This window comes from Muscardinus avellanarius (assembly GCF_963383645.1).
Source record: "Muscardinus avellanarius genome assembly, chromosome: 14".
In the NCBI taxonomy this organism is placed as follows: Eukaryota; Metazoa; Chordata; class Mammalia; order Rodentia; family Gliridae; genus Muscardinus; species Muscardinus avellanarius.
In genome coordinates this window covers 91,873,296-91,888,337 of record NC_137800.1, presented here as the reverse complement: position 1 = coordinate 91,888,337, position 15,042 = coordinate 91,873,296, and positions in this window count along the sequence as shown.

Sequence of the window (15,042 nt, the reverse complement as noted above, 5' to 3'; positions counted from 1 at the left end):
GAGGTTCTTTGCAATTCAGTGAGACCCTGTTTCAAAAAAAAAAAAAAAGACTTAAAAAATAGGGCTGGGGGTGTAGCTCGGAGGTAGAATGCCCTGGGTTCCATCCCTGGAACTGCAAAAAAAAAAAAAAAAAAAAAAAAAAAAAAAAAAATTAAAAATGGGGCTGGGGATGTAGCTTGGTGGTAGACTGTTCCTTTGCTCCTGGGTTTAATTCCCAGTACCACAAAAAATAAAAATATAAAAAAGTAAAGAATACAAAATAGCTCAGAGGTAGAATGCCCCTGGGTTCAATCCCCAGTTTCACACAATAATAATAATAATAATAATAATAATAATAACAATTTCGAGACTCCAGGAATAAGGCACCCACTTCACGCACCACACCTAGAGCAGCCCAGCTCCCAGAAGAGGCCGGGCCGGGGCAAGGACGGCCCAACTGGAATTCCCTGGGAAGCCTTCCCGGCCCTGCAGCCAGCTCCCCGGCCCCCCTCTCTGTCGGCCCAGGCCAGGCTGCACATCTGGCTCGGTGGTGAGGTGCAGGGCAGGGCGGGCAGCGACGTCAGGACAGGCCGCCGCCTGTGCCCGGCCCCGGGACAGCGGGAGGCCTCCAGGCCAAGGCAGACACTCAGAGCTGCAGGCTCAGGCCTCTGGCCCTCAGGGCTCCGGGCTGAGCCCTGGGGTGGCTTCCACCCCAGGAACCAGCCACCGGGCGAGGTGGCGCAGGCCATAATCCCAGCACTTGGGAGGCTGAGACAGGAGCATCACAGGTTCAAGGCCAGCCTCAGCTACTTAGGAGGTTCTCAGCAACTTAGGCAGACTGTTTCTAAACAGAAAATAAAATAGGTCTGGAGGGATTCTTAAAGGTAGAATGCCCTGGGTTAAAAAAAATGTGATCAACCAGTCAATGAAATTCCAGAGCCTCTCAGCTCAGCCCCAAAGCCCCTCCTGGATGGCACCCCTTATCCATTATCATAAAACCCACGGGAGCCGGGTGTGGTGGCGCATGCTTGTAATCCCATAGTTGGGAGGCTGAGGCAGGAGGATCTCAGGTTCAAGGACAGCCTCAGCTGCTTAGTGAAGCTCCCTACAACTTATTGAGACCTTGTTTCCAAATAAAAAAAATGAAATAGGGCTAGGGGTGTAGCTGAGAGGTAGAATGTCTCTGGGTTCCATCCCCGGTACTGCAAAAATAAATACATAAATATAATGGAGTTTTATACTTCTCCAATAGAAATATAATGTGATTACTTGTGTAATTGGGGGAGGGTGTTTTATCATTTTCATTTTGGAATAATTTTAGATTTACAGAAAAATTACAAAGATAGTCTGGAGGGTTTCGGTAAGCCCTTCAGCCGCTTCTCTGAGGTTAACATCTTGCATGACCACGGTACAGCTGCCAAAACTAAGAAATTAACATCGGCACAACATTACTAACTCCACTGCTGGTACTCTGTAGATGCCAGTGATTTCTCCAGCCACATTTTTTTTTTCTTTTGGTGGTACTGGGGGTGGAACCCAGAGGCTTTCTACCTCCGGGCTATACTCCCAGACCTATTTTATATTTTATTTGGAAACAGGGTCTCACTAAGTTGCTGAGAACCTCACTAAGTCGCTGAGGCTGGCTTCGAACCCGTGCGATCCTCCTGTCTCAGCTTCCCAAGTGCAGGGATTACAAGCGTGCGCCACCACGCCCGGCTCTCCAGCCACATTTAAAAAAGTAAAAAAGAAACAGTTAAAATTAGCTTTAATTAACCCAATATATCCAAAATATTGTTCTGTCAGTTGATCAATATAAAGACCATAACGGGGCTGGGGCTGGAGCCTGGTTCTGCAGCGCTTGCCTGGCATGTGTGAGGCCCTGGGTCTGATTCCCAACACTGTAAAGAAATGTAAACATAAAGCAGCCAGGCGCCAGCCTGTAACGCCAGACTTAGGAGGCTGAGGCAGGAGGACCGTAACTTTGAGACCAGCCTCAGCAATGTAGCAAGGCTCTCGGCAACTCAGTGAGACCCTGTTTCAAAGTAAAAACTAAAAAAGCACTGGGGGCATAGTGTGGGGGCCCTGGGTTCAGTCCTTAGCACAAAAGAAGAAAAAAAGATGTCTAGCTGAGTCAGTAGATTCACAAATCCAAGTTGTTTCAGACCTTCCATCCTTCTGTCTCAACCTCCCAAGTGCTCGGGTCACAGGCATGTGCCGCCGCGGCTGCTCTTGATTTTCATTAGATTAATTTTGTTTATTTATTTTTGGTTATACTGGGGTGGAGTACAGGGGCCTTCTACTTCCACGCAGTACCCCCGGTCCTATTTTTATTTTTATTTTTATTTATTTTGCCATAATGGGGATGGAAGCCAGGGGCATTCGACCTCCGAGCTCCACCCCCGGCACTTTTTTATTCTTTATTTTGAAACAGGGTCTCACTGAGTAGCTGAGGCTGGCTGAGAACTGCAGTCCTCCTGTCTCAGCCTCCCGAATCCTGGGAATACAAGTGTGCGCCACCACGCCTGGTTTACACATTTGCTTTTTAACTTTTGTTCTTTAAATAGTTGTTTTGGCCGGGCGTGGTGGCGCACACTTGTAATCGCGCAGGCTCGCAGCCAGCCTCGGCTACTGAGTCAGGCTCTCAGCAACTTAGTGAGACCCTGTTTCCAAATAAAGTATAAAATGGATCTGGGAATATAGCCCGGAGGTAGAAAGCCTCTGGGTTCCACCCCCAGGACCACCAAAAAAAAAAAAATAGTTGTTTTGTGTGTGTGTGTATGTGTGTGTGCGCGCGCAGGTCTGGGTACGAAACCCAGGGGCATTCGACCTCCAAGCTACACCCCTACCCTGTTTTTTATTCTTTATTTTGAAACAGTGTGTTGCTGAGTTGAGGAGGGCCTCACTAAGTAGCTGAGGCTGGCAGCGACCAGACCGTGATCCTCCTGTCTCAGCCTCCAGAATGCTGGGATTACAAGCATGGGCCACCAAGCCCGGCTTAGTTTTTTCTTTTTAATAGCACTCAGAGTCCGGCGTGGTGGGCACGCTTGTCATCCCAGCATTCGGGAGGCTGAGACAGGAGGATCAGGATTCGCGGCCAGCTTCAGCTACTTAGTGAGGCCCTCTGCAGGTCGGTGAGACCCTATTTCAAAATAAAGAATAAAAAAATAGGGCTGGGAGTGTAGCTTGGGGGTTGAATGCCCCTGGGCTCCATCCCCAGTACCACAAAAATAGATAAAAACAGCAGTCCAGGCGACTTTTGTTTTGTGCCTACGTGGGTTTGTTGGTAGTTCTCAGTTTTTCTGTTGTGAATACCAGAGACTTCTGCAGCCCGGGGACACCGAGGTCACGAAAGCAGTAGCCGGCCGGTTGGCCGCGGGGCGGACGACTGTCCCCTCCAGGCTGCCGGCCACCTTCCCGGCCGGCCGGAGCCTGGGCACGGAGGCAGCGGGCACCCTCCCAGTCCTGTGTCCCCACTCTGACCCCGGCAGCCCCGCTGCCAGGCCGCCCTGCTGGACGCCAGCCCGGCCTCTGCCCAGCGCTCTCCCGGGGCGGGAGTGCCCGGCGCCACGCGGCCATTCAGCGCTGCCGCCGCGATCTCTTCGTTTTAGTTTATTTTATCTTGCAGCGGGGATTGAGCCCAGAGGTGGGCTGTCATTGAGCTGCGTCCCCAGCGCACACGCGTGCGAGTGCGTGTGTGCGTGCGTGTGTGTGCGTGTGTGCGCGTGCGTGCGTGTGTGTGTGTGCATGTGCGTGCGTGTGTGTGTGTGTGTTGCTGGGGATTGAACCCAGGAACATTCTGCCTCCAAGCTACACCCCTGCCCTATTTTTCATTTTTATTTTTAAAATTTATTTATTTATTTATTTTTGCGGTACTGGGTATGAAACCCAGGAACATTCTACCTCCGAGCTCCACCCCCAGCCTATTTTGTATTCTTTATTTTGAAACAGGGTCTCACTGAGTTGCAGAGGGCCTCACTAAGTAGCTGAGGCTGTTCGCAAACCTCCATCCTCCAGTCTCAGCCTCCTGAATGCTGGGATGACAAGCGTGCGCCACCACGCCCGGCTTAATTTTTACTTTGAAACAGGGTCTTGGTAGGTTGATAAGAGTCTCACTACCTGTTGAGGCTGTCCTCAAATCTGTGATCCTCCTGCTTTTGCCTCCCAAATCTCTGGAATGATGGGCCAGCCTCTGTGCCCGCTTTACAGCTGCAATCTCAGGACAAGCGAGGCTGTGGGCTGGGGTGGCGCTCACTGCTCACCTGACACCTGAGGCCTTGGGCTCATGCTCCAGCACTAAGAATAAAGTAGAAGGGAGAGCCGGGCATGCTGGTGCGCACCCGGAATGCAGTACTTGGGGGGCTGAGACTGGAGGATCGCAGGTGTGAAGCTAGCCTCGGCAACTTAGCGAGGCTCTCAGCAACCAAATAAAAAGTAAAATGGGCCAGCCATGGTGGCGCACACTTGTCATCCCAGCATTCGGGAGGCTGAGACCGGAGGATCCGGTTCGCAGACAGCCTCAGCTACTTAGTGAGGCCCTTTGCAACTCAGTGAGACCCTGTTTCAAAATAAAGACTAAAAAATAGGGCTGGGGGTGTAGCTGGGATGTAGAATAGCCCTGGGTTCCATCCCCAGTGCTGCAAAAAATAAAATAAAATGGGGCTGGGGGTATATAGTCAGAAGTAGGATGAATGGCCCCGGGTCCCATCCAGGGCTCCCAGTCCTCCCAGCTCTGCTCCTCCAGCGTCTACTTGGCGGGCGCAGGACTTGCCATCCGGGCTGGAGGCCGCCCGCCCCCTGGTCAAGAGCCCCAGGGTTCCTGCCCCCACCCCGTGTGCAGACACGCGGGGAGGGCTCCGGCCTGTCCTATCCGCCAGGGCGGCCCAGCTGTGTGACCTTGGACAGGGCCTGGGCTCTGCGTCCTCTGTCAAAGGGGCCGACCCTGACCGCCTCCACCTGGGGACTCGGAGGCTGAGGCCAGCCTTACCCACTTAGCGAGCCCCTCAGCAACTCCCTGAGACCTTGTTTCCAATAGGGGTGAGGGGTAGAAGGGAAGTACAGGGCCGCTGGGTCCCCTCCCCAGAGAGAGAGGGGAGAGAGGGGGGAGAGAGGGGAGAGAGGGGAGAGAGGGGAGAGGGGGGAGAGAGGGGAGAGACTCCTTCCACACTACTTGTGGGCGTGTTAACAGCAGTAGCGTGGAAAGTGGAAAGTGCGGAGCTCAGTCAGTATCGTAAATTCTTCTGATTTCAGGAAAGCAGCCCCTCCATTGAAAACATGTTATTTATTTTTAATGGTTTTCTGTGGTCCTGGGAATGGAGCCAGGGTGCTGAACACTCAGTGACAGTCTAGCCCCTTTTCTGAGGTGCTGTGAACGGAACCCAGGGGCGTCTACCTCTGAGCAACGCCCAGGACGGCTGTGCTTATTCTATTTATTATTTATTTATTGTTTTACAGGTCTGGGGATGGAACCCAGGGGCATTCAACCTCCGGGCTACACCCCAGCCCTATTTTTTTATTCCTTATTTTGAAACAGGGTCTCACTAAGTTGCGGAGGGCCTCACTAAGTAGCTGAGGCTGTCCCCGAACCGCGATCCTCCTGTCTCAGCCTCCCAAGTACTGGGATTACAAGCCTGTGCCACTATGCCTGGCTCCATTTCATGTGTTTGTGTGTGTGTGTGTGTGTGTGTGTGTGTGTGTGTAGTACTGGGGGTGGAACCCAGGGGCTTTTCTTCCTCCGGGCTATACTCCCAGACCTATTTTATATTTTATTTGGAAACAGGGTCTCACTAAGTTGCTGAGAGCCTCACTAAGTAGCTGAGGCTGGCTTCGAACCTGCGTGATCCTCCTGTCTCAGCCTCCCAAGCGCGGGGATGACAAGCATGTGCCACCACGCCTGGCCTTCATGTTTTATTTTGAAAAAAGCCTCACTAAATTGCCGAGGCTGGCCTCTAATCCTGTCTCAGCCTCCCAAGCACTGGGGTTTCCGGTGTGGGCCACCATGCCCGGCTCGCTCCGGCAGTCTCCTAACCCCCGTGGTCAGGGGGCTGACCCAGCCTTCGGCTGAAGGAAAGTGCTCTCCCTGCCCGCCTGGTGTGTCCAGCAAAGCTAGGCGGGCGCGGTGCCGCGGATGCCCGGTGCCGTCCCCAGCCCGCGTGGCGGCTGCAGAGACGGCTGCACTGAGAATAGCCAAGCCGCAGCACCAGGCACACGTGTGCCCTTGGGCACCCTCACCTTGTCCTGACCCGGTTGCCGGGGTCACCCCGGGTGGGAGATAATGCAGCAGTTCAAAGCCCAGGCTGTCCTGAGGAGGTAGAAGGCCCCTGGGTTCCATCCCCAGTGCCCAAAAGAAAAAGACAGCCGCCCGAGTCCAGGGCCCCTGACACAAGTGTCTCCGCTGCCCCGCGTCCAGCAGAACAGTTTCAGAGCCTCGGGCCCCGCCTGTCTCAGGGACGCCACCCCCTCTGTACAGGAGAGACGAGATTTTCAAAGAACTGCGGGCTCCCGCCAGCCTGGGAGGTCCAGCGGCCAACCCAGGGCCCGGGCAGGCCGTCCCTCCCCTCCTCCAGTTCTGGCCTGACCGCCAGCTCCCCTGGGGACGCTCTGGCGCTGAGCTACACCTCCAGCCCTCGGAGGTGGGCTGCGAACCTGCGGCGTTGGGGAGAGCACGCGGGATTTGCCAGGTCAGTAGGCAGGGACAGGGCCTGGGCGAGGCCGCCTCTCCCACGGCCTTTGTTTGCGGAAGGCCCTTGACCCCGGGTGTCACCTCACCAGGCCAGGTAGCGAGCCCTGACTCTGAGTCACGGTGACTCGGGAAATTCACAAGGACACAGGGAACACCCCAGTGTCACCCGGGGACAAGCCTGCTTCCCCCTGCTGGCCTGCAGCGAAACCAGGAATTTTTAAAAGTTTTCTGCGGGATGTTGGCAGAATTCTATGAGGTCATTCAGAGGAAGGCTTAGGCTTTGGGTATTTTTTTTTTTGGGGGGGTGAGTTACTAAAAAAATTTTTTTTTTGTTGGTACTGAGGATAGAACCCAGGGGCCTTCTACCTCCAGGCTACACTCCCAGACCTATTTTATATTTTATTTGGTAACAGGGTCTCTTAAGCCAGCTGAGGCTGGCTTCGAACCTGTGCGGTCCTCCTGTCTCCGCCTCCCAAGTGCGGGGATGACAAGCGTGCGCCACCACGCCCGGCTTTACTAAAAATTTAAAATCTTTATATCTCTGTGTAAGTTAGCTCCTTTTCTCTCTCTCCCTCTCTCTCTCTCTCTCTGTCTGTCTCTCTCTGTCTCTCTCTCTCTGTCTCTGTCTCTCTCTCTCCCTCTCCCTCTCTCTCTCTGTGGTGCTGGGGATTGAACTCCGTGCATTCAGAGCTGTGCCCCAGGGTCTGGCCAGGTCGCTGAGTCTCACTACTTGCTGAGTCTGTCCTGGAACCTATGATCCTCCTGTCAGTCTCTCAGTACTGGGATTGGGGGCGTGCACCACCACGCCAGGCTTTCCTCCGTTAACTCCAAATGAAAGCCGCGCGTGGTGGCTGGGCCGGTGGCGGTGGCGGTGGCGGGGCTGGGGTCCGCTCTTCCCTGTACTCCCCGCACCGGCCACGGCGCCAGCATTCAGCAGGTGCTTACTAAATGCTGGCTGACCGAATGCGTTTGGCAGTGCCCCTGGCAGGCCCTGCCCGTGATACCCCAGGAGGGAGAGGTGGGGCCGTCTGGCTGGTTCCAGCCACAGTGGGACAGGTCCCCGGCAGCGCCTGGTGAATCACCGCTGATGAGACCGGGAGGGCCGCGCCTGCGCTTCCCACACAGGCGGCTGGCAGGCCCCTGCCTGTCGCAGGCTCCCGAGCCAGGGCCGCCGGACCGGCTGCTGGCAGCCCCAGACCTACCCACCCCTCAGAGTCCCTCAGCTGGGCAGCAGCGTCCTCCAGCCCGGGCTCCAACTTCCTGCCCCAAAGAAGTTTCACTGCAGTGGCGTGCCGCGCCCATCCCCAGGGCGTGTGTCCTCCCCTGGCCCCGGGACCTTGGAGGGGGCCTCCGGGCAAACCCTGGCAACAAAGACCCCCCCAGCCTGTACGGGGTGATGGAATTTATTTTATTTATTTGTTTTTATACTGTAATTGAACCCAGAGGCATTCTACCTCTGAGCTACATCCCCAACCCTTATTTATTTATTTACTTATTTACTTATTTATTTATTTATTGTGGTACTGGGGATGAACGCAGAGGTATTCTACCTCCAAGCCACATCCCCAGCCCTCTTTTTCATTGTTTATTTTGAAACAGGGTCTCACTAAGTTGCAGAGGCCTCACTAAGTAGCTGAGACTGTCCGAGAACTGCGGTCCTCCTGTCTCAGCCTCCAAAGTACTGGGATTACAAGCGTGCGCCACCGCGCCCAGATCCCCGCCCCTAATTATTTATGTACTTATTTATTTGATCAGATTGGACGCCAGGCTCCGGGGGGCATTCTTGCTCTGAGCTATACCCCCAGCCCTCAAACCTGCAGTCCTCCCAAGACCTGGGACCTCAGGCTCACCCCACCACCGCTGGCTTGAAGGCCTTCGTCTGAGTTTGTGGAGCACGTGGCCAGGATCAGCGGGGTCCGTAAAGCCAAGGGGACCATGTGCGCCCATTACCCCTGCCCTGTGGAGCCTGGGCCGTGCCCGGCGACCTCGCCAGGCAGGGCGTCATGCCCGCGGCGCAGCGCAGGGGAAGCTCCGCCTGCGGGTGGCTGCGGTAGTGAGCAGGAGGAGCCCATGGGTGCTCGGGAAGGCGCGCAGGGGCAGCGGGCCTCCACCCGGGGGCTCAGGGCCTGGCCAGGCCTGGGAGCAGGCGGAGCTGGCCAGGGTGGCTCCTCCTTCCTCAGGGCCTGGAGACCTGCCTCGAGCCGCAACCCGCCCCGCCTGCCACCTGCAACCCAGGGGACTCGAGGTGGAGGCTGGAGCAGCACCAGCCTGGGCTACCAGCCGGAAGAATCCAGCTCTTCTTTCTTTTTTCTTTTCTTTTCTTTTCTTTCTTGCTTTCTTTCTTTTTCCTTTTGTTTTTTTTTTTTTGGGGTGTGTGTGTGTGTGTTACTAAGGATTGAGCCCAGGGACATTCTACCTACCTCCGAGCTACACCCCCAGCCCCATTTTTTATTCTTTATTTTGAAATAGGGTCTCACTGAGTTGAAAAGGGCCTCACTAAGTAGCTGAGGCTGTCCGTGAACTGTGATCCTCCTTTCTCGGCCTCCCGAATGCTAGGAGCTCTTGTCCATGTCCAGGGAGATCTTGTCTCAAAAAAAAAAAAAAAAAAAGGCTAAAGAAGCCGGGCGTGGTGGCGCACGCTTATAATCCCAGCATTCGGAAGGCTGAGACAGGAAGATTGAGGTTCTCAGCCAGCCTCAGCTGGTTAGTGAGGCCCTCTGCGACTCAGTAAGACCCGGTTTCAAAATAAGAATACAAAATAAAGTCGGGCGTGGTGGCTCACTCTTGTAATCCCCGCGCTTGGGAGGCTGAGACAGGAGGATTGCGTAGGTTCGAAGCCAGCCTCAGCTACTTAGTGAGGCTCTCAGCAACTTAGTGAGACCCTGTTTCCAAATAAAATATAAAATGGGTCTGGGAGTATAGGCCGGAGGTAGAAAGCCTCTGGGTTCCACCCCCAGTACCACAAAAAATATATATATATATATATATATATACAAAATAGGGCTGGGGTGTAGCTCGGAGGTAAAGTGCCCTGGGTTTGGTCCTCAGAAGTCCCTGGGCTGGTGTGTGCACGTGCGCACACACACACACACACACACACACACACACACACTCTGGCGTCTCTGCTGGGCTCAGGCAGGGAGCGGGTGCCCGCAGCGTGGTGTGGTTGTGTAAGACCGGGGTGTGCTTTGTGACCTGTCATTTCACCCCGCTGCCGGGCAGGGACGCTGGCAGTCCAGGCACCATCACGCCCATTTTATGGATGGCAAAGCCAAGGTTCAAAGAGGTGAGATGACTCTTCCCAGGCAGGCTCAGCGACAGAACGGCGGGCGCGGGGCAGGGCAGGCTGGCGACTACGAGGGCCGCAGGGAGCAGAGGAGCGAGGGGTGCCAGGGAGCCACGGACCCTAGAGGCCCGCCTACGAGCTCTTTGACCTGAACAAGAGGGGAGACACTGGAGGGTGTGGAGCGCAGGAGCCACCCGAGTTGACCTAGGCTTTTTTCTTTCTTCTTGGTGCCAGGGATTGAACCCAGAGAGTTTCTACCTCTCAGCTACATTCCCAGCCTTTTCCCACTAATTATTACTTTTTATTTTTTTTTTTATGGTACTGGAGGTGGAACCCAGGGGCCTTCTACCTCCAGGCTACACTCCCAGAACTATTTTATATATTTTATTTGGAGACAGGGTCTCACTAAGTAGCTGAGGCTGGCTTCGAACCTGTGCGATCCTCCTGTCTCAGCCTCCCAGTGCAGGGATTACAAGCGTGCCACCACGCCCGGCTTTTACTTTTTATTTTGAAACAGGATATGAGTTGGAGAGGCTGTCCTCAGACCTGCAATCCTCTGACTTGTGTTTTAAAAAGGATCTCTCTGAGCCAGGCGTGATGATATACACCTGTGAACCCAGTACTTGGGAGGCTGAGACAGGAGGACCTCAGGTCCAAGGCCAGCTTCTGCAATGCAGTAAGACCGGCTGCAAATTTGTGAGGCCCTATTTCAAAGTAAAAGAATAAAATCGGGCTGGGGTGTAGCTCAGAGGTAGAACACCTCTGGGTCCACTCTTCGGAGATTGAGGAGGTGGCCCTGGGCCGCCTCTTCTGCCCCAGCACATGTCAGGGCCCAGCAGGCCTGGCATGAGCCTCGCCCGGCAGCTCTCAGGCTCTGCCAGGGGCTACCGAGCGCCAGCACCTTTTTGGAAGGCAGCTTGTCCATGCCAGTGAGGATGTTATGGCTTCCGCGCCCTTTGGCCCAGTGGGCCCCTTTCTAGGAAGCCCCCTGGGCAAGCCATGCAGACTCAGGAAACGCTGGCAGCCGGCCTCCCGCCCCGGGCACTCAGAAGAAACACTTCCCTCAGCAAGCAGCCGGGCTGGGCCAGGGCACGGCCGCGCGGGACGGTCGGCCGCCCACGGAGCCGCGTCCACCGGAGCTTCCTGTCCAAGGACGGGGCTTGTGCTCCGGTGTCAAGCGCAGCCGGGGCAGCCTGGACGACCCTCTTTTCTCGCGAACCCAGGGCCAGCATTCCACCCTGCGGCGCCCCAGCCCAGAGATGCGCCCGCGGCGGTCCTGAGCACCGGCCTGGGGGGACTGGTGTTTTCTTTTTTCCCCACACTTTTCTGCATCGCTGTGATGTCCAAAGGTGGCCTGCAATTGCCTGCCTGATACCCTGATAAACATCTAGTGTTAGAAAAAGAAAGAGAAAGGACTTGAGTTCCCAGAAGCCGAGGCCTGCTGCCAAGCTCAGGGCAGCCGGGCCAGCTCTGTCCACCTGCCCGCAGGGACAGCGGGCGCCCGGGGGCACAGCACGTCCACAGCCTCCAACCCGCGTCGTAATCAGCCTCAGGGCTGGAGCTGAAAACCACCGGCTTATGGTAGGGCCCACTGTTTATCATTGTTTTATTTTATAGATTCCCCTTCAAGGAAACCAGCTCAGAGAGGCCAAGAGGCTTGCCCAAGGCCACACAGCCAGACAGAGGAAGCTTTGGGCCATCCTGTGGTCCAGCTCCGAGCTGCACACACGGCCTTCACAGACAGGGGTCAGCCTGGCCTTGGGCCACAGCTGCGCCCAGGCCCTGGGGGCTGGGTTGGAAAAACAGACTGACCCCTGCGACCCTGGCCCCTGACCCTGTGGGAGGTGGGCTCTGTGCAGCCTCTGGAGTGGGTGGGTCAGCGCCGTAGAGGAGGGGCGCAGCGCCACCTGCTGGCCCCAAAAGGACCCACAGCAGCCGGAGGCCTGCGCGGGCCCCTGTGCCGGCCACGCTGCTGCCCCCGCCTGTGGCCACGCGGGCGCCCAGCTATGAGCCTTGATGTGGCCAGGCGGAGGGGAACAGCCCGGAGAAGCCACGCCTGTAATCCCAGCACTTGAGAGGCTGAGACAGGAGGATCAAAGGCTAGAAGCCAGTCTCGGCCGCTTAGTGAGACCCGGTTTTGAAATAAAAAATTAAAAAATCAGGCTGGCTGGGTATGGTGGCGCACACCCGTCATCCTAGTACTTGGGAGGCTGAGACAGGAGGATCGCAGGACAGCCTCGGTGAGGGGTGAGACTCATCAACCTGGCAAGGCCCTGTTTCCAAATAAAAATAAAATAGGGCTGAGTGTCACGTGGAGTTGGAATGCCCTGGGTTCAACCCCAGCCCCCACAGGCCCAGGTGCCTCCCCGGGCCTGGCCCCGGCCTGCACCCCGCCTTGCGGTTTTCCTCCGGTGATGCTTCCGAGAAGTCCCACCGAGACTTTCCCGCCAGTCAAGCCCAAGTTCCTCTTCTGAGGGAGGGAAGTGGCGGCCTCTCCCCAGGGCTTTCCGTTTCGTTCTAAGAAGCTGAGGTGTCCCAACTCCGGGCCGGGCAGAGGCGAGCTCGGGGAACACGGCCCACCAGACTCATCCTTCCACAAGGAGGGCAGAGGCGGCTCGGCTCCTGCTCACAGCGCGTAGGAGCGTGGCCGCCCCCTCCCTCCCCTGCTCAGGCGTCTGGGGAGAAGGCGGGCTTCTGAGCCCTGGATCCCGGCTCCCCCGAAGGCTGACTACTGAGGATTTCATTTTTAATTCAAATAAGGAGCTGGCGCTTCCAGGGCTCCATACGGTCTGGTCCAGGCGTCCTGGGAACCTCAGCCCCAGCCACCAGAGAACACCGTCTGCCCGGGGCCTGGACCCGGGGCGTCCTACCCCCAAGCTCCACCCCAGCCCTTCTTACTTGTTTTTTATTTTAGTTGTTAGTTTGAAACGGGGTCTTTGCTAATTAGTTGCTGAGGGTCTGGCTAAGTTGCTGAGGCTGGCATTCAACCTGCGATCCTCCCGTCTCAGCCTCCCCAATCCTGGGATCATAGACAAGCATCAGAGGTCCCAGCTGAGAATGGGTCTTCTTAAAATGGCATGCTAGGTCGGGCATGGTGGTCCATACCTGTAATCCCAGTACTGGGAGGCTGAGACAGGAGGATTGAAGGCCCAAGGCTTTGACTTAGACCCTCAGCAACCTAGCAAGATCTGTTTAAAAACTAAACAAAATAAAAAGGGCTGGGGGTGGAACTCAGAGGTAGAATGCCCCTGGGTTCAATCCTCAGTATGCCCCTCCCCTCCAAAAAAAGAAAAAAGAAGACCCATTCATTGGCTCAGGGATAATAATGCAAAGGACCTTCCGGTCTCAGGACCAGGGCCCCACTGATGGCCGGCACTTCCTACCTGCTACAATCGCGCCAGCGTCCTGCACAAACTTCCCTCTGACCCCCTCAGCCAGCCCAGGTGGAGCCTCCCAGGAGGCCTCCTCCCAGAGGCCTTTGCGGGCAGAGGTTCCCACGCCCGGCTCGCGGGCACGGTCCACGCTCAGCACCTTTCCTAAGTTCCCTCCCACAGAACTATCTCTACTATGACAACACGTGTGTTTTGGGGCCGTGAGGGGGACTCCCCCGAACCATGACGCTGCTCCGTTCACAAGCAGCTGCTGCCGCCACAGCTGCCTGACTCTGATCGCTGTAGAGACGCCTGCGGGAGGGCCAGCCCCGCGGAGGGGCCTCACCAGGTGGCGGGTTCAGGACGTGGAAAAGCCGGTGCCCAGCTGAATCTGAATTTCAGAAGAACAGCAATGTCTGGAGCATGGTCATGCCAAAAAAGGGGGTTGTTGTCTCTCTGATGTTCAAATTTAACTGGCCCTGCTTTTTTTTTTTTTTTTTAAGTGCTGGGGATGGAACCCGGGGGCATTCCACTTCCGAGCTCCACCCCCAGCCCTTTTTTAAATTTATATTTTGAAACAGGGTCTCGCTGAGTTGCAGAGGGCCTCACTAAGTAGCCGAGGCTGTTTGTGAACCACGATCCTCCTGTCTCAGCCTCCCGAATGCTGGGATTACCATGCCTGGCTTCTGCTGGGTTTTATCTGACAACCCTGAACGCTCACTGGCACCAGTGGCAACTCACAGGTGGTTCCTCCAGGGCTAAGCAAAGCTCTGCGAGAGAGACACCGCGGGCAGCTGGGATGGCCACAAGCCTGAGGTTTCAGTGGTCAGAGAAGTGTTGAGATGCCCGGCTTCTGGAGTTCTCCCTACGACGGCAAGAGCTCAGCCTCAGCCCAGGACAGAGATCATGCTCAAACTCCACAAAATGAGCCGGGCGTGGTGGGCACGCTTGTCATCCCAGCACTCGGGAGGCTGAGACCTGGAGGATCGCGGTTCCCGGACAGCCTCAGCTACTTAGTGAGGCCCTCTGCAACTCAGTGAGACCCGGTTTCAAAATAAAAGAAAAAATAGGGCAGGAGGTATAGCTCGGAGGTCAAATGCCCCTGGGTTCCATCCCCAGACCCACAAAAAAAAAAAAAAGAGAGAAAAAATTAGGCAGGGGGTGTAGTTGGGAGGTTGAATGCCCTTGGGTTCCATCTCCAGTACCACAAAATGAGCCAGGCGCAGTGGTGCAGGCTTGTAATCCTAGTACTTGGGAGGCTGAGGCAGGAGGATTGCAGGTTCAGGGTCAGCCTCAGAAGTTTAATGAGACCCTTGCTAGCAACTTAACAAGACCCTATTTCAATTATAAGTGTTATTACAGGCATGCACCACCACGCCCAGCTGTACATCCCCCTTTGTAGACAAGAGCCAGGAATACATAGGATAGAGAAATGTGTCGGCTTTTTTTTTTTTTTTTAATACTGGGGATGGCATTCTGCCTCCAAGCGACACACCTAGCTCTATTTTTTTTTTTTATTCTTTATTTTGAAACAGGGTCTCAGTAAGTTGTGGAGCGCCTTACTAAGTAGTTGAGGCTGTCTGTGAACTGCAATCCTCCTGTCTCCGCTTCCCAAGTACTGGGATGACAAGCCTGCGCCACCACGCCCGGCTTGTATCGGTTATCTACTGCTGCGTAACAAACCGTTCCAAAACAGCGACTTAGGGGGCTGTGGTGGGAGCGGACAG